We start from the raw sequence: 20,152 nt of genomic DNA on the forward strand, positions 1-20,152 counted from the left end.
AAAAAGGAGAGTGGTGTTTGTTCTGATTCAGCTGTAAATAGCAGGCTTTCTTGGGGGGGGGGGAGGTGGAACCAGTGTGAATGAGCCCTCAGTAATTGTTGACTGTACCGTCTGCAGTGAGCTAGGGCAAAATTAGTGAGACATAGCTCTGGACTCTTTTCATGGCCATTGCTGGGAAAGCCTGGGAGCAGTAGGCGAATCCAGCAAAAGTCACACAACTTGGCAATGCGACTCACAGCATGGAAGGGGGCTTTAATTGTGCCCCTTGACCCAGGCACTGTTCATCATAGGGCCAGCCTTGTTGATAATCCTGGGTCGAGAAGAAAAGTAGTTATAGTTTGAAAAAGCTATGAACAGCCGCTGTTGCTGATATTCTAAGTAAGCTTACCCTTTTAAAAATAATAATAATAATAATAATCATAATCATAATCATAATATAATAATAAAAATGTTCTTGGGGGCTTGTTTTCAGAGTTGCCTATGTTTCAACCGCATATTAATGGTTGTGGATAGGAATTAATATTTTGCTACCGCGCAGTTGTACTACTCTCATTCTCTTCAGTGCGTCTCTAATGCTACAATTTGGTTCATGTTTATTCAGAAGAAAGTCCCAGCCTAAGGTTGCAATCCTATACAAACTTACTTAGGGATAAGGCCTATTTGACTCAATGGGACTTATTTCTGAGTATATATGCATAGTATATATGCATAGGGATGCGGGTGGCGCTGTGGGTAAAACCTGAGCACCTAGGACTTGCCGATCGTACGGTCGACGGTTCGAATCCCCGCGGCGGCGTGAGCTCCCGTCGTTTGGTCCCAGCTCCTGCCCACCTAGCAGTTCGAAAGCACTCTTAAGTGCAAGTAGATAAATAGGTACCGCTTTATAGCGGGAAGGTAAACGGCGTTTCCGTGTGCCGCGCTGGTGCAGGCTTGCCAGAGCAGCTTCGTCACGCTGGCCACGTGACCCAGAAATGTCTCCGGACAGCGCTGGGCCAAGGCCTCTTAAGCAAGATGGGCGCACAACCCCAGAGTCGGTCACGACTGGCCCGTACGGGCAGGGGTACCTTTACCTTACCTTTATGCATAGGATTGGGCTGCGAATCATGGATTAAGTCAGGGGCATGTGGAAATGTGGGCTCTGAGGGTGGGTGGGAATCAGAAAGGAGGGGAGCCTCCTCCCTACTTTTTTTATCTCCAATCCATGGTATAGTATTCTGTTCACCCAGTATGGGAGGGAACCGTTTTTACTCCCTTTGGCTCAGCCTTTTGGGCTTTTGTCAATAACAAATGATTTTGCTGTGCCTTATTTGCATATTGTTTTTAAAGCCTCTGCATCATCCTGTTCTTTCTCCCATCCCCTCCTTTCTTCCCCCCACCGCAATAATTCCCTAGACGTTTATTTCTTCCAGCCCCCTCATAATACGTCTTTCATTTTGTTCTGATTTCCAATGCCCAGGAGCAAAGAAATGAAGAGAAATTGAGAAATAGTCTCATTCTTTTTTTCTTATCCGGGAAAGGGAATTGCAGGCAGGCAAAACTGTCAGCTTGGCAGCATGAGAGAGAGACTCCATCTCTGAAATGTGCAGAACATTGCTGTCAATCCCGAATGATCTCCTTACAGTGCCACACATCACAGTTCCTTTCTTGTCAACGGTGGATGGAACTTCCCTTCAAAATATTGCTGTCATCTTCTTCTGCTTTTACAGGGTCAGAAACCAGGATTAGATGCAAGTCATAGAGCTGTCCTTTATGACAACCTCCCCACCCTCCCACACCTTTGCATTAGTGATATACCAGTACTTCCACTAGCGGCATTGAGTTTCTGTGCAACGTCAGGGAGGTAGCTTTGCTGTAGGAGTGTAGCTTGTTTTGATTTGAAAAATGAAAACGAACACCAATAACAGCCCCCCCAAAAATGTCAGGGGTGCTATGTAGCCTTCAAGTAAAAGAGTTAAGGATCCAGCCACCTCCAAAGGACATGTTTTTCAAAAGAAAAGAAAAAGAAAAGGATAATAAAATAATGGGAATTGTTGAACAGACAGGTATCCATATTGGTGTTTGCTAGTTTTTTAAAAGCCTATGTAAGTGATTTCACACTGGATTTTCACATTTTGGAGCATTTGGGTTCTAAAGAAGTAAAAATAAGAAGCATTTATAAAGAATTCCTTAGAATGGTGCAATCATAGGTAGAGGACAAGGAGAAGATAATTCTGTTGCCCATTATCAAAAACAACAAAAAGCAGGACTGTTTGTTTAGACATCTGGTAACTGCTTGCCAGCTTGTTAGAGATACCATTCAGTTGTACAGCCTTAATAGTGGACATAATTCTTGGAGGATGAGGCTAGCAAGCTGTGTGCTTCCATCTTGTCCATTGATTTAGGCAGCCAGATGTGGGCTGGCTTCAGTGGATGACAAATGTCTCTCGGACAGATGGAGCAATAGTTAAACTGCTGAGAAAACCTTATTGGAATCTACCATATTGGGTAAGTTCTAGCCCATTTCCAATATTCACTGTTGGGACACGGTCCTTAAAGATGTGGTTCTGACCCATTTTAAGTTTTTCCAGATGCTGATTTTCTAAGTTATTGCCCCGATTGGAGACTGAGATGGCCTGGTGGCACCCTAGTAGTTAATTGATTTCAGGAACTGGACAGAGGTAGTTATATCCCTGTAGGTTTTGATGGCCCTCTCAGCAGCTTGCATAACCATCTATTGTAGTATGCTTCTGGACCACTTGGCTGTGGGCATCATTTTATGGTGTCTCTGATCCTTCCAGAGAGTAGCTGTCAGTAGCTGGTGCTGGGGGACTTCTGCTTACCGTCTTGACCACTGGCTTACAGTGTCATGTGGGACTCTTGTCCTCCATGCAGTCTCTGGGATGCAGTCTCTCCATGCAGTCTCTGTCCCCCATGAAGTCTCTGGGAGGGATTGCCCAGGAGTGACTCGACTTACGTCTCTTTCCATGTCATTGTAGAGAGACTGTGGTGTTCTGAGATCATTAAGGGACTGCAAAACAAATGGAAGCTTAATCCAAACAATGTATAAGTACTCTTGGACAGTAGGGCTGCCAACCCAGTGGCAGTAATATAGTAGCCTGTTTTGGATGGATTTGCAAACCGGGAACAAAGAAAGCTGCACAGATTGGTAGCGTTGCTCAGTCTGTTCCAGCTAGCTGCAGCACGAATGTTTTTGCAAGTAATGTTTATTGAGCATGAATCCCCCTCCCCCATTGCTAAACAAAAAAAAATCAAGCAGGAACGCTATCAGTCTGTGCAGCTGTCTTTGTTCTTGGTGCCTTCCATAGCTGATTCCTCCCACACACAAAAATCCATGTTGTTGTGCATGGGATTGTTCTCTGCCTTGAAAAACCAGATTTGCATTGGGGAAAGATGACCAGAGAAGCTAACCTGTAACCCTCCAGATGTTGTTGGACTATAGCGATTTGGGATGGTGTGAGTTGTGGCCCAACAACATCTGGAAGACCAAATGTTAGCCACACTGCCATAGACTATTGTCTTAATTGTTTCCTTTTATGCACTACTGCCGCGACCTGACCCCTTACATCTCACTCGTTAAAACTGTTCTCCTGATTTGTTGATCTTTGTCTAACTTTTTCAAAACCCTCAATTTTAAAAAGAAGTAGTTTGCAGCTTGGTTGTGCTTCTTCACCTAGCTTTACTTCCAGTTCCCTAGGCTGAAGCAGTGGCCAGGCGCTTAGGCTGGTATACTGACTGTGCAAATTTCTGGAGGAAGCAGACCTGGGCATAGTTAGGCACACACTTATTTTTAAAGCACATATGCTGCTATTCAGTCATGTTTCCAGGGTGATTTAAATACAAATACAACAGAAGAAAAGAAGATACAATAAAAATGAAAACCACAGTAGAAGCTAAAACTATATAAACTTAGGAAAGCTGGGAGAATAGAAATGATTTTGTCTGTCATCAAAAGAATAACAATGATGCTGGCAGATTGACCTCCCTGGGGAAGGAGGAGATTCCATAAACAGGACATGACCACTGAGAAGGCTCACTCCGTAGTTGACACTGGCCTTACCTCATATGCCTTGGTTACATGAAGATCAGATTAGTGTAATGTACTCCACATGGAACTTCCTTTGAAGAGATTTTGGCAACTTCAGCTGCTATGAAATTCAGCTGCGAAAGTGCTGACTGGAGCTATATTTTTTTCCAAGGATGTTACTCCATTTTTATATTGACTTCCTTGGCTGTCAGTCTGTTCTGAAGGACCGTCAGAAGGCTGTCCTCTCTTTGAAGGTGTATTCTGTTGGAGGGCTTTCCAGTTTGAGTCTGCTTTAAAGGTAAGGAAGCATGAAAAAGGAGAGCAGGAACCTTGAAGCTGCCCATCCACAGTTAGCAGCACCTGGTCAGCAGGTGGAGCAGATGTACCAAGTCACCTGATGCCTTAAGAACACAAGAAGAGCCAGCTGGATCAGGCCAGTGGTCCATCTCGTCCAGCGGCCTGTTCTCACCATGGCCGACCGATGCCTGTGGAAACCTGCAAACAGGACCTGAGCACAAGAAAGAACATTTCTACCTGGCTGTTTGCAGCAACTCTATTCACTTCCCCATTGTGGTAAATTATATTACATATATTTTTATTTAATTTTTGGTAATTATTTCTTGTGTCTATAAATATAAATCATGTGCAAATTGCTGTTTTATTTTGTCCTTTTTTTTTCCTGATGATGCAAACCCTCCTTTTTGACACTGCACAACTGACCAGCCTAATTCAAAGTGTTGAATCGAGGCACAATTCACCTTTAAAACCCTAAACAAGTTTAAAGGACTCTCTCATCTCATGCAATCCTGCGATCCCTTAGTGGGATAAGCCATTTTGTGTAACTTCCTCTCTCTTTTGTACACTGAATCATAGAGTTGGAAGGAACGCTGAGGATCATTTAGTCCCCCCATTTCGTGTTTGTGGAAAAGAGTGTGCTCAGAAGTGGTGCCAAGGATGTAGAACTCCTCTCCCTAGCGGTCTGCTTAGCCTCGCTCCTTTGGTCTTGAGTTGTTGACTGAAGAACTTTTAAGTTTTGTTAGCCTTTGGCTTCCCTTTAGTGCAGTGGTGGGGAACCTGTGACTCTCCATATGTTGTTGGATTATTGGGAAAGCTAACCGGGGCTGATGAGAGTTGGATTCAAGCAATATCTGGAGGACTACGGGTTCCCTACCACTTGATTTAATATGGCCTTTTTGCTTCCTTTGGTGTATGTTTTTGTTGATTATAACTTCTTTATTGTTTTGAGGTTGTTGTTTTTAAGTAAGTATTTTTAATTTGCTATGAGCCACCTTGAGCACGTTGTTCAGAGTGGAAAAGTGGGGATTTAAAAATTCCCTAAACAAACAGGTAAATAAAAATAAATACCGTAAATAGATCCTTTGATCATACAGAGGGGGCACTCATGGCATGTTGTTGCTCCTTAGTTCTTTGTGTAAGGTGAAGATTTGTTGGGTGGATAATGCTTTTGCAGATTCTGAGACTGGATGAAATATTCCTGTATATCAAAGCCACGAGGAATTCAGTTGCTCAGTAACTGGTGGGGAATTTATGCTAATAAAAAATACTGTTTGATAATATGAGAGTCATTACTATGCTATAAGAGGACAGCTGCTGGAGGCCTTAGCAGTCAGTAATGCCCTTGGGGCTTGGAGGCAATCCAGCCATCTGGGAGCAGCAATATTTGGGTGATCTAGTGCTGTGCTGGAACAGTGTGTGTGTGTGTGCGCGCGCGCATGCGCGCATACACCATCTTCTATCTGGAAGAAAGTTATTTAAGTCAAATGCTGTTTTACTACAAACTGTTGGAAGGTTTTGAACAGGAAAACGAGTGAAATAATTGCACAGCACTATGCTCATATATATGTAGAAGAGAAGAAGAAGAGTTTGGATTTGATACCCTGCTTTATCACTACCCTAAGGAGTCTCAAAGCAGCTAACATTCTCCTTTCCCTTCCTCCCCCACAACAAACACACTGTGAGGTGAGTGGGGCTGAGAGACTTCAGAGAAGTGTGACTGGCCCAAGGTCACCCAGCAGCTGCATGTGGAAGAGCGGAGACACGAACCCTGTTCACCAGATTATGAGTCCACCGCTCTTAACCACTGCACCACACTGGTGTAGTGGAATGTAGTGTGTGTGTTCGGACACAGAATTCTGAATAGTTTGGGGAACTTTGGAACATGTAGAGGAACAGAAATCACACAGCCGATAGTTTGCTATGTAAATTTGGATAGTAGGCTTTCTGTTCCCACAACTAGATATTTAAAAACCATAACCTTTATGATTTAATCTTCCGATCTTTATTGGAAGGTACCGTATAAGCCTATTGAAGGTAGAAGTACTTATTTTAAAACCTAGACTTTTGTCTCTGAAATTTCTAACATTACCGCCATGCTGATTAGTTGTTGTTTCCAGCCATTGCAATACTTTCAGTTTTCCGGAGATTTGCTTGTCTCCTGAGAGTCATGTCACGAGCAAAATAAATAGTCTCATATATGAATACATCAAAACTAAATTGTGATGCTATTATCTTCTTGGTTTTTGTGGATATTGATAAAAAGGCAGTGGTCCAATGAGTGCCACTCAACACTGAAGTATAATGGGAATTAGTAGATCTCTGAAGTTTGAATGTTGGCAAATTTCTATCACCCATGATGTCCTCTCACTTTGATTGATCAGTTAAATGTCATTTTTTCTTTGGTTGTACAACCAAGACATGGCAAGTCAGAGACCTCCATGGGCAAAACAGAAATACTTCTTCATTCATCTCACTTTAAAAAAAATAAAATAAAAAGGGAAATGCACAATATAGCTCTTTTGAAAATTCTTCTGTGTCATATCCAGAAGGGATGATAAGGTCTTCGGTGTGGGAGGGTTCACTTCTACCAATTCCCTGCTTTCTATAATGGGATAGAATTTGCTCATATTCACACCAGTAAGCCGCAATAAAAGGTGACCCAGAGATCCTGAAGCAGAGATATAGAGGTGGCTTATCATTTGGCCCGAGATGACATCACAGCTTCCTAGTTGATGATGGTCGAATGTTGAACTTGGTAGATGCCACTTCAGATTCCAGCTCAGCCATGATCTTACAGAGTGGCCTTGAAAAAGATGTACTTGAACAAACAAACCCTGGCTACCTGAAAAACTGAAATCCATCTTGCATGTTTGCTGTGAGGATTAATAAGTAGGACTGTAAGCCACAATCAAATGCTAAGGTGATGGTGATATTACAGTTCAGTGCTTTTGAAAAGGGGCAGAATTCTGCAGCATAAACCTATACATGTTTACTTAGTTTCAGTAAATGAGATTTACTCTCATGTGAGTGAGTTTAGGATGGTAGTTGTCACACATTTCTTGATGGTCAGTCGTTTATTGTGCAGGAACACTGAGCATTGCAGCCTCCATATCATGTTGGGACTTCAGCCAGGAGTATGTGTGTGTGGATCAGATCCTTCCAAAGTTGTTTTCTCACAGGTTGATTGTCCTTCCTGGGTTATATAGAGGCCCAGTTTGCACACAGTAGGAAGCTGAACAATAGCAAAGATTGTGGCTGCTTTGCATCCCCGCCCTCCTGCCCTGTCCTCCTGCTACCCAAAGCCAAGCCATGGACTGGCTTAGGTCTGAACCTGACTTGTGGTTTCCTTATTAAACCACAAAGCTGAGTTTGGACAAAACTTTAAGCCCAACCATGGCTTGGCTCTGGGTAGCACATCAGGAGGATGGGGTGGGGAAAGAGCACAGCATTCATTTTTTATTTGCCTCCCCAAATCTGATTTGGAGGGTGGGGGAACCTGCAGAATAAATTTAGGGAGTGCATGAGGGAGGAGGGGCAGAAGTCACACTGGGCAAGTGTGAATCCTTGTGCTGACCAGATTCTTACTTAGCGCTAGGCCCTTACTTCAAGACTTTACCAGTGCAAGATCCTGAATTGCTGCAAAAATTATAAAATAACACGACATGGTACTGCTGGCATTCTCTTTCCCCTCTCATCACCCCTAATATTTTTACACTGCATGCTGTTCTGGATGGGGGTCTATTTTGTGGCCTGTCCAGCTGTCCATTTCAATATCATATTTCTTACAGGGGCTGTTGGCAGATGATAAGGAGGAATTGACAGGACAGTACCTTAGAAGAAATCCTGTATAACTGGACCACAAGAGGAATGTAGTATTAGCAATCATCAATTAGTTCCAGAGTTATAACCTAAGACATGAAGGTTTGTTCCCCCCATAAATCATTATTGCAGATGTGATATGATTGCATCTGCAACATTTGGCAGTGGGAGGGATTGGTGTGTGCAATGTAGTGTCATGTTATGTCTGTCAACACTATTTCATTAGCAGCTCTTTCATAGTACCTGTCCTTTTGTGGGCAGATACACACTTCAAGAGGCAGATGAGTTTCCTGCATGCATCCTTATGGATTAGCAGCAAACTCTGCTGTGTAAAATGTCAGTCAGCCCTGACATCAGCCAGTTCATACATGCACATCAATTACTTTTTTATTACTAGATTATTCTGGGTTTGATGACTGGCAACAGTTATCTAACTGACTCAGTTAAAAGTTTTGTATTTGAGGTCATATGGGATGATACAGAAATTCTATGCTGTTCTTTCTCTGATGGCTCATTCACACAAACCTTATAGGTGGAGCTTCCCTATCACCTCAGATGTGAAACTTTGAAAGGAGTCAATTCACATATTCAATTGCCATTCATTGAGTGAGAGGAAAGTGATTAGTGATAAAGCAATGATACTTCGCTTGTCCATTATTGTGCATTTGTGAACCAGACCTAAAATAAGGCTGTGTTTATGCTCTCCTTTACTGTGCACTCACTGCATTTCCAGTGTTGGGTTTTTCATCCATGTTCACATGACACTATCCAAAATGCTTATGTATCCTGTACTTCATTATAAATTACACCTGTTTGATGTTATTTCTCAAATCAGCTTCACACCAACTGGAATCCTTAAGACTCCTCTCCAGCCTACATGTGAACACCTTTGCTTAGGGTAAATGCATCCCCCTTCCCTCATAGGAGCATAGAGTTGGAAGGGACCAAAGGGTCATCTAGTCTAACCCCCTGCAATGCCCCTTGGTGTGTACACAAACAGAAACAAATCTGGCATTAATTTGGCACAAAAGTACAGTATAGCATTTACCAAAAAGTCCCTTTGTGCTGGAAATGCTGTCTCTTACAGAACATGAACTTTCATATACTCTGGGGAGAAGCAGTAGTAACACATCCAAAGGAGTGTTATGCCTTGTCTGTAAAGAGGAGGGAGGGAGGGAGGATCTGTTAGAATCTTTATTCTGAAAGCAGCTACTGCAGCTACAAACAAAATGCTAAGATTTTTATTTGATTAAAGAATAAGTGAATACTAAAAAGTAATTTCAAGTTTTATTTTACTCAATACTAATTCTTTCTGAAGTATGCAGTCACAAACTAAAAATAACCTAATCTCTTTGTGTTTAAAAGTAAGTATAATTTTCCTGCATAACTAGCTACTTTTTCTTGTACTTGTGCCTAGGTTGACCTTTGAATGATATTACCAACAGAGGACAGCGCCAGTGTTGCCTTTCCAGGGTCTTCAAAAGCTATGTAAATTATGAATAATGCGTTAAATTAGCATACCTCCTTTGTGTAACATCTAACTGCCTTTTCCCCCCTCTGTATTTTAGAAGGTGTGATATTTGTGTATCTAGCTTCCATTTCATACCATCCCAGGCAGGAAAAGAGGGATGGAGTGAAAGGAAGATGAACTAGATGTAAAAGAAAAAGAAAGGGACAAGAAGAACAAGAGCCTAGTTTTGGCTGATATGTAGTTAATGTAAGTTCAAAGAAGACCTGCTCCTATTGTAAGACAAGAGGTGTGGAACATCTTTACACTCCCTTATGCCTGAAGCATGTCTTCCTTCACTTGCTTTTAGTTGCAGTAACAGAGCAATTCTGGTGTTCATGTCTGCCAGGAAGCCACACCCGTTGACTTAGAAGCTCTGTTCCAATTTCAGATACAGTACTTGGGAAAAGATTGTTGTTACATAAGGAGGAAGAGGAAGGAAGAATTTGGCACTTGCTCAAGTATAATCTTTGTTCCCTTAAGAAATGTCCCAAAGATGAACTATAACATTCAGAACAGGCTCTGCAGCAGATATGGGAAACTTGTGGCCTCCTAGATGGTCTTAGATTCCAACTCATGTTAGTTCTAAGCAGCAAGGTCAGGGATGGCAGGAACTGTGGTCCTGCAACATCTAGAAGGCCACAGATTCCCCATTCCTGCTAAGTGTAACTCAGATTTAGGCCTGCTCCCACAACACTCTTCATAATTCTAACTAAATTGCTAGTTGTTGGATCTAGTGCCATCCTCGGTATTGTATTTCGACCTCAACTCATACACTTGCTGTTGCATGTTCTGTGTTTCTTTAAAAAAAATGAAAAAATCCACAAGGGCTAGAAAGACGGTTGAAAATGAAAAGTTAGAATAGGAATGGGAAGCTTGTGGCCTTCCAGATGTTTTTGGAGTCCAGCTTCTGTCATCTGCAGCCCACTTGGCCAATAGTCATAGATGATGGGAGTTGTAGTCCAACATCATCTGGAGGGACAGAGTTTTCCCATCCCTGGGCTACAAACTTAACCAAATGATGTATTAGCCAGCTACTGAGTAGAACGGTTGGAGCCCAAGTAATGGTGGTGCAATATGGCCTCCTCCCTATTATGTCAGCATTGTAGGAGTAGTGATGGGATAAAATATTTTTTCTGTTTTTTATATTCCCTCCCTTTTTCTTCTCCCAGAGAGTATTCCTGTTAGTAGGCTAGTGTGAAGAAGCGAGCGTAAAAGGGGAGAAAATGGAATTAACTATCTACCAATAAATGTGTCCAAGTTTATTTCATTATTATGGCTTTCATGTATGTTGGGGACCTTGGGATGGTTCACACACTCACAATTATAACTCCATAAGGATAATGGGGCACCAGGGGAATTATTAAGCATTAAAGCTCATGTTAAAATATCTGACACAGTCTAATCTTATACATGTTTATTTGGAAGTAAATCCCACTGTTTCCGTTAGGTTTTGTTTTCACGCAAAGCTGCAGAGTATTGTGGTCTCAGGCTGCAGTCCTCTGCACATTTGCTCCCAAATAAATCCCATTAAACTTCACAGTAAATATGCATAAGATTAGGCTGCACATCTTACTAGATTGTTTTTCATAGAATTGCAGAGTTGGGTCATCTGGTCCAACCCCCTGCAATACTGGAATATCAACACGCGGTTCCCCATCCAAATTGAAACCATCCCAGACCCTGCTTATCTTTACAAATGTGCTAGCTGTTTTATTGCTGCACCACATAATACATCACCATAGGCAAGGGTTTCTAGAGAAAAGACTATCAACCACCTCTGAATTTTCAGAGATGGGCCAGTATGGCTTCATAGATCTTGGGCTCTGCATGCTGCACAGAGCCCTTAGCCTCTGCCAATGCCTGTATTCAACCATGTTTCGGTACAGTCCTTGAGAAATTCCAGAAGGTCTTTAATTATGCTTAAGCAGAGGAGGCAAACACCCTTTTGCTCCTTGTGTCTCTTTATTTGGAGGGATTTCATTAAAAAATCAACCTCAAAGCAGAGTTCTTCAGGTAGGCTTATAAAGGTTCCTTTCTCAACCGTGGTGTGCATGTGCTTGCATGCATGAACACATGCACATGCACACACATGCTTGGTTTTAGAAATAATTGAATTTTAGCTCAGGTTATTGTTATCTGAATACAGATAAAGTATCTGAAAAATGTTAATTAAAATGCCTGTCACCACTTCATCTCTGTACTATACAGATATTTGCCACACCTCACTTGGTTTGTGCACAGTCTCCCACACTTAAACGATAATAAGCATTCTTTTTTCTAAGGTAAAAAACACCCTGAAATTTACGAAAGATTTCAACCGCAAACAATCCTATTTGCTACCTTCCTCTGCTTGAAGATGACATTTCTGGGGCCTTTTATTGTTTCAGTGCTTTGTTTTAATGTTAAAGCAGCAGTCCTATACTTGAAACATATACATAACCCTGTATATATGTAGAACTGCAGCCCAAGTGCTCACATTTTCCCCTTCTTTTTGCATTCATGAAAGCTCTGTGAGATATCTTTGAGAATCTCATGTGTCATAACATGCCTCCCTGAGATAGGGTTGAAGAAAGCAGAGTAGCAATGCTGTCCTTTGAAAACTGGGAGAGTTAGCAACAAGGCATAAAAAGTATAGAGCATGAATACTTTATACAGCACAGAGACATCTTCCTGGATTCATGGTGATAAAAGCTCTCGTAACCAGACCTAGTGGTTGGCTTTTTAAAGGACTGAAACACATTCTGGTAAATAACAGCCCGCTGAGTAAGACTAGGAATGGGCATATCTGACAATTTTGATTTGTCTCAGTTTTTCATTTTTCCAGTCCTCAATTCTCCACATTTTCCCATATGTTTGTGATTTTTTGAAGTCCTCGTGAAAATTCACTAGCATTTTACTGCAAATTTCTCCCAATATAAACCTTTTGTATGCACTTTCCCCCAACATCACAGAATCACAGACTTGGTAGAGTTGGAAGAGACCACAAGGGTCATCTAGTCCAACCCTCTGCAATGCAGGAATCTTTCACCCAACATGCAATTTTCACAAATACATGCCTCTTTGTGCCCATTTACCTTAGCATATGAACTACATGGCAAATATGTGCAACTTTTGAAGGATAGCTATGTTTTGGTTTGCATACTGCTTTGGAAAGTGCAAATTAGGTCGGTTCACCTTTAACTAAATCAAATTTCTCCTTCATCTCTAAGCAAGACCAATAAACTTGGGTTGTTAGGTCCAGATTTTGAGAAGCTCCTGTGTCTTTAACTGTTACATTGAAGGAAGAAAATTCACCATGCAACTTCTTTTATCATTGTAGTACTGTGATGGGGAGAATCGCATCTTGTGAATTTTCACCTCTGCACACTTCCTAAAAGCACAAAAACCCCACTTTGGAATTTCATTGTCTTAGGTGTACTTAAAATTACATAGTCAACTGATGCAGGTTTCCTCAGATTGGTGAGGCAATGGGGGAATAAGAGTTTCTGCCTATCAAGCTGCTGTGAAAGACTCTCATATGTCGTGACAAAAAAACCACAAAGGGGTGGATAAACTGTATCAGCAAAATAGTTCATTCCCCTACCCTAGTTTCCTCTTCACCATTTGACCATGGGTATTAAGCTTGCTGGTTGCAGCAAGGCAATCTGTACCACATAACAAGATGAAGCACTTGCTTTGAGCAGGAGTCTGCCACGTAGTACCATTTTTTGGCCAGCCATCTCCATCTCTGTACAACTTTTAAAATAAAAAACTCCAGTCATTTTAACACTGTGACAATATATACAGTAGCTACAGGGTTATGTGGACTTCACTTCTACTAGGGCTTTCTTAAAGCACCCTCCTAATAATACTGGGAACTGTAGCTTGTTAAGGGTCCTGGGAATTGTAGTTCTTTGAGGGAGGAAACAACAGTTCCCAGGGTTCCTTTTTTGGGGGTGGTGGTGCTTTAAATGAATGTAGTGCACACAACCTCCTATTAATACTCTGGCGAGAGGGGATTCTGGAATGCTATGTTTTATGTTTCTGTCTGCTCCTATGATCTATGTTGGAATTTCTGTTTAGTACCTAGTACTGCCTCACTTGTTTCTTAAAATGGTGAGATTTTATGCACCACACACCCTAAATTTTAGTGCCCCTTCCTTTGAGGTCCTGTTCCTAATATTTCTTCAAAGGACTAGATTTACTATTGAATTGTTCTTATCAAACAATTACATATATAAAGGATAGGTTTGTGTGCATGTGCGTGTGTAGTTGCTGTATATGAGCCTCAGTTGGTTAGGTGGAAAAAAATTGAGTAAATTATATATTGAACTGCTAACTGGTGTGGAGGCCTTGCGGTTTCCATGGTAACTGGGCTGGAAATAGCTCCATGTGACATCAGAATGGCACAGGTATAGTCAGATCCAGCTTTTTCTACCACCCCCAGCTAGTGAGCGCAGTAGGTACAGATATCACACGTGATTAGCAAATAGTAATATGCTAAGAATTTCAATTAAAGTATGTAAATATTCAAACAACCTGGGGTGACTTCTTATCTCTTGTTAGTAAATTAGAAGAGTTCATCATATGCCTGAAAAATATATGAATTCTCTTTCAGGTAAGAATTAGAAAATATTCCCCTCCCAAACTCTCCATTCAAGCATCTGCATTTCCTATATATATCTGTGTTTTTTAAGCTGCCGTAAAAGATCCTCCAGCTTCTATAGGCAAAATTAAAATTGAGATCGGGACAAGAAACTGCACATTTAATTGTGTGATTTCCTTCGCAGAGTGAAAAGTGACACACAATTTTTTAAAAATTGGGGGGGGTGTTTAATACTCTTTCTCCACCATATGCTATAGATAAAGATGAGTTCTCTGTAGACGTATAATTTTTTTGCTGGAAAATAATAACAATGAAATGTTAATTTTGACATCATCCTGGTTTTTCAGTTATTATATGAGTGTAAGCTCTGCTGTACTGTACTGAGGAAGTGGCAGTGACAGGCTTGAAGCACTGAATTGATTGGTAAAAGATTAGTGATAAATGAATTTATTAATGTGAGCATTTTTACACTTTAATAGAAAGAGACAGGGTGTTGAATTTTTAACAGAGGTGTCTTTTAATCAAAATGTTAATTAGTCATTGACTTTAAATAGTTTTACAGAAACAAGCAGATCTATTTAAATAGTCTGACTGAAGTATAATAATAATAAAATTGCAAAGATTTTATTTGTATCCTGTCCTGGACCATGTTTTGAAGCGTACACATCCTGAAAACTAGCCCTTTTAGCTGCATATGGGCAAGAAAGACTCAGAAGTATGTAAGTATATTTCCATAGAGATAAGAAGGAGTGGGGTGATTAATTTTGAAACCCAGCTCCCCTTTCGTCTTTCCAGCCTTTTGTAGTTCAGTTCTTTCCAACCATCTATTTGTGGGTGAGAATATAGATATTCTGTATGTATCCTGCTAGATCAGTGGGAAAAGATTAAGGGATGTTTTCAAGAATTATTTTAGCTGGAACATCCAGGGCCTTTCCAAGGTATCTTGCTGCCTGAGCCAGAACAGTCAATAGTGCACCTCATCGTCAAGGTGCACAGTACCCTGAGCTGAACAAGTTATTTTGGTACCTGAGGCAGAAAATCCTGCAAGAGCCTCTCTCTAGGAGTGAAAATGCAAAAATAATAAATCAAATACCATATTCTTCCATGTATAACATGCCCCCATGTATAAGACAACCCCTATTTTTTTGGACCACAACAAAAAAATGGGGGGGGGAATTGCCCAAAGTTGTTGGGCCTCTTTTGGAGGGCATCGCCATGGCCACCAATCATTGTCTACACACACAATCGCCACCAAAAGCCCACCTGCACACTCGATGCAACCACACCAGATTGAATGCATGCCTCACTGCTGTAAATAGCCCGCCCAATTGCCGCAGCCACAGCCAATCATCAGCAGGCCTTGCCACAGCAACCATTCACATACCAAATCACTGCTGCCAATCTCCTGCTGGCTGCTGCCACCAATCACCTGCCGCCCTCATCCGTGTATAAGACAACCCACAATTTTTACCTAGTACTTCTAATGAAAAAATATCATCTTATACACAGAAAAATACAGTAACTAAGTTTGCTGCTTTTTCATGATATCCCAAACCACCTGCCCTGTGGAGATGCCTCACTCCTGTCTAATGGTTGGGCCAGCCATGGGAACACTTCTCCCTTTGTCTCATGTGCCCTAGCTACAGAGTAGGAAGGAGGGAGGGAATGACGCTTGCTGGCGCTGACTGTAGAGAATTGGTTAATGTCACCAGCTTCTCCAGAGGCCTAATGGTCTGGAAAAAGCTGAAAGTGAGCTTTATGCAACTGAGAGGGACAGGAGATGATGAAAAGGATTATTACGGGCCTTGACTGTGACAGGAAATGAGCAGCTCCTTCTCCCAGACTCTGCTTTTCAACTTTCCTCTCAAGAGTCTTCACCTTCCATTTGGGTGGGAGATGTGGAGAGTCTGAGGCTGCACACACACCAGACACCTAAAGCACACCACTTCCCTCAAAGAATCCTGGGAACTGTAGTTTACAGCTTCACAGGGCTACAGTTCCTGGTGCTCTAAGCAAACTGCAATTCCCAGGATTCTTTGGGGGAAGTCATCAAAATTTTATTGTATATACGGTCTCAGGAAGGAAAAAAGAGTGAGAGCTGTCCCCAGGAGTAGTCAGTTCATAGTTACCACTTCTTTTTTGCAGTGATGGTCATGGGTTACTCATAGCAAGCACCTTTTACTCCACAGGGCATTGGAAGACTTTGGGCTCTCAAATTTCAGCAGCACACTGTGTGACGCTAAAATTTGGTGCCCTCTGCCTCTTGTGCTCCATTCCACAACACTGTTATGGTGTCCCCTGCAGCATAGCACCAAGTGCAGCCAAAGCCAGTGCAGTTATTCTAAAACCATCTCTGCTCAGGGACAGCCTTCTATCAAGAACTAGAAACATATTCTCCCCCCCCCCACCTCTTAAGTGAAAGCTGGGAATCTAGGGGTTGTTGTTCATATGGGGAGAAGGCAAGTACCCATCCCAGACCACAAATGTCCTGTTTTGCCAATCTCTTTTGCTCTTTTATTTTCCTTTTATTTTGAAATAGGCAGCCTGGAGCAGGTCAGAGGGGAAGGGAGCACAGTGGCAGCAGGCAGCTGATCAAATGCCTTCAACAGGGCAAGTGCTTATGGAAAATGCCTTATTTACCAAATTGTTTATAGCATTTCATACTTCACACTTATCACTGACTTGCTCTTGGAAATGCTAACACCTTCCAGCTCCCATTATTCTTATCATCTGCCTCCTGGCTGGCAGGGGTTTTGCAGTTGGGCAGCTAAAGGGGCAAAATGATAGGGAAAGGCAAAATAGGAGGTAACCATGAAATACCAACTTGGAATGTAAATCAGATCAATCAGAGAGGCTTTCTTCCTATTCTTTGTGTCAGTCTTTTTGTTTTAAGCTGTGCTAGTCTGGAGACATTCCCAGTAAGGTTTCCCTGAGAATGTTTCCCAGAGAATGAGAATGACAGAAAAGCAGTTAGACACACATAAATAAGGAATATGTTAAGGGTAGACAAGGATCAGAAAATGGTTTTGGAGAAATTGATTAATTGGAGCTGTGAGAAAGGGGTGTGTGTGTGTGTGAGAGAGAGAGAGAGAGAGAGAGAGAGAGAGAGAGAGAGAGAGATTCTAGGATCAGATGACTCCCCTGGGAAAACCGCTCAGTAGGCCCTGGCCAAAATCCTTTGGAGGTTTCTTGCTCTCAACTGCTGCCGTTGCGGTTGTTTTTAAAGCCAGAGGGGGAGCAGCAGGCATGTCTCAGAAGTAATTAATCATGTATAGCGAAGAAGAGATTCTTCAGAGAGAGCACACCAGATTAGTTCTGCCTTTCCCCCTTTTGCAACTTTCCTTTCCCTCTCCCTCCTGCCATGTTTTGATTGACTTGCTAGCTTTTCTGCTCCTTATTTTTGAATACGGTGGGGAGGGGGTGGGTTAGGTATAGTAATTCATCCACTCAGGTGTTTCTCTTTTCTTACACAGATATAAGCAGTATTTCTAGACTTTGGTGTTGAATACATGTGAGAAAAGCAGGGGATAGAATGGTGGAGGGTTAGTGCAGCGTAGAGGTGAAGAGCATGAGCTGTGGTTTGGGTGTGCCCCTGATTCAAGTCTCAGCTTGCTATGATCTCTCTGGCAGGGAAGCCACAATCTCTCTCAGCCTATAATCTATATGCCAGCGTGTGGTTCTGCTGGGAGCTGCAGAAAGAGCTGAGTGCAAGGCTGCTTCCCTGAGAGTGAATTGGGACCCTTGAGTGTACCAATTCGAATGCCCAGCCTCCCCACCCCAACCCCTTTTGAAGGACATGGTGGTGGAGTGTTCAAGCATTTGAAAGAAAACCCAAAAGTTCGTAATGAATAGTGGTTCTCTTACTAGAACCACTGCAGGTGCTCTGCTGCAGGTAAGTTCCCACCATGTCCCAGAGAAGGAAAGAGGGAAGAGAGCTGCTTTGGTTGGTGAATACCAGGTGCTCTGCATCACCTGTTGTCACTGTTGGCCAAACGCTCATGATTCTTTCTCTTTCTTTGCACAGGGCAGCAGTGTGGGCTGTATATTGGGTGAGTCAGTATTGTGTCCATGACTGCTAAGGGGAGAATGTGGAGCTAGGCTGGAGCACGGAAAATGGAACAGCACTTAGGTGATACCACAGTTACTCAACATTTCCTGCTGAGCACCAGTTGCAGCTGCTACACATTGCTGCCCTCCTGCAATGCCCCTCATCTCTCCACAGGCGACAAGGCAGTGATTTGACATTCACAGAGGCAAAGATGACTCCTCAGTGCCATGCAGATTACAACTCAGGCCCACAGCAACTGTAGCGACCAGTAGGCAGCTAGCCATTCTGTGTGGGGCTGCCAACTTTGTGTTCTGTCAGGGCTTTCAGAGTGCATGATGGGCAGTACTGTAAGTAACAGAGGAAGCTGTACCAAGTTGGAGGTGCTACCGTGTAGACAGCTGCTTCTGTTGATCTTCTATTTGCATATAGGTATTAAAGCCTCAGGTCAAGTTGAGCATTCATCCTGCTTGTATATTTGGACCTGGGGGCATGTCAAGTGATGGATATCTCGAGCCATCCCAGTACTTTGCAAAAAACTTTCTCTCGTCACATATACACTAGTACTGGTGTGTTAACTGCAGTGTGGTTAGCATTGTCTTCTCCTGGAAAGCTTTTCAATTCTATATTCTACTCTACTTGGTCATGGGGAATCTGAGCAGGGCAATCAATACCTTCTAGTTTTGTGACATGCTTGTGCCTTGTATGCATACCCCCCAACATTTCTCCAATGAAAATAGGGACATCCTATTCTAATAATAATAACAACAACAACAACAACAACAACCACCACCACCATCATAAACATAATAAAACATTAAATATTAAAAGTTCCTATACAAGACTGCCTTCACATGTCTTCTAATGGTTGCATAGTTGTTTATCTCCTTGGCTTCAGGGCTGCATAACTCCATACCCTCCAACATTTTTCTGATGAAAACAGGGACGTCCTAAGGAGAAGCCGGTTCAAATCAGAAAGTTCAACCATAGTTTTATTGGATGACTATGGCCAAGACTGTTTGACTTCACCTTCGTTCCAGTTGCTGTTGGTTGCTCTAGTAGTGTGAATTCCTTACATTATTAGCTGAGAGTATCAGCCAAACCAAAAGATACTGTGTTTTTAAAGTGGATAGTGTGATTTGTGAGTTTGGATCATGTTAGCTGGTAAATGTTTGACTGAACACTCAAAAGACCAATTTATAAATCTAGTAGGCTTCCAAACCTTGATATGTCTAAGGCCACAGAACGATTCAAGGCTACTTTTTATAACCACTTCAGAAGTGGAAAAGCATTCAGGATGCCATTGCCCACCATTTCATTTTTCATTTGGTACAGTGGTCTTATGAGAGTGCGTCCATGTAACAATTGCATGTTACCACATCCTGCACTACATTTGAAAATGAGCATATGTCAGGAAGCAGCAACTTTTAATCTTACCACATGGAATATGTTCACTGCAAAAGAAGAAACACACACCCCAATTACCTCACTTGGTCCTTTAAGCAACTTCCTTATTTTGGCCTATTATGGTTGTGATTGGCAACACTATTGGTCACCTGCAAATGCCTGGAATACTTGGCTACTGAGATTACTCTTTTACATTTCCCAGCATATGTGGAACTGTTTTCCAAACATGAATTTCCATGAAGGTATCACAGAGGTGTGGCATTCCCACAAGCAGTGTATTCAGGCATACAACTGTATGTGCACATAAAATATGTAAATAAGCTGACTTTTGGCTGTAGTATATGTTTCTGTGCAAGCCTTCGGTGCTTATAAAGTTGTCATGCTTTTTAGACCTTTCTTTCCTTGATTTATGGGAGCATTTAGTTTTAAAAAATGATATAAGCATTTGCATTTTATTGGTTAATC

The 20,152-nt window shown here is 42.0% G+C and overlaps 1 protein-coding gene across 12 annotated transcripts in view; it reads left to right on the plus strand.

The window, feature by feature from the left end:
- TCF20 (transcription factor 20) overlaps nt 1–20,152 on the plus strand; it is a 185,340-nt gene that overhangs the window by 58,556 nt on the left and 106,632 nt on the right. For 4 of the 12 annotated variants that reach the window (XM_083400252.1, XM_083400255.1, XM_083400257.1 and 1 more), the window contains 2 exons: nt 8,110–8,242; nt 9,558–9,628. The exons of 4 other annotated variants lie outside the window; for them this stretch is intronic. The gene's annotated coding sequence lies outside the window, so the exon portion shown is untranslated. Of the gene's footprint in view, nt 1–8,109; nt 8,243–9,557; nt 9,629–14,887; nt 14,955–20,152 lie in introns of those variants that run through there. 4 more of the 12 variants (XM_083400241.1, XM_083400246.1, XM_083400247.1 and 1 more) reach the window with 2 other exon arrangements.

This window comes from Podarcis tiliguerta (assembly GCF_965153285.1).
Source record: "Podarcis tiliguerta genome assembly, chromosome: 10".
NCBI lineage: Eukaryota > Metazoa > Chordata > Lepidosauria > Squamata > Lacertidae > Podarcis > Podarcis tiliguerta.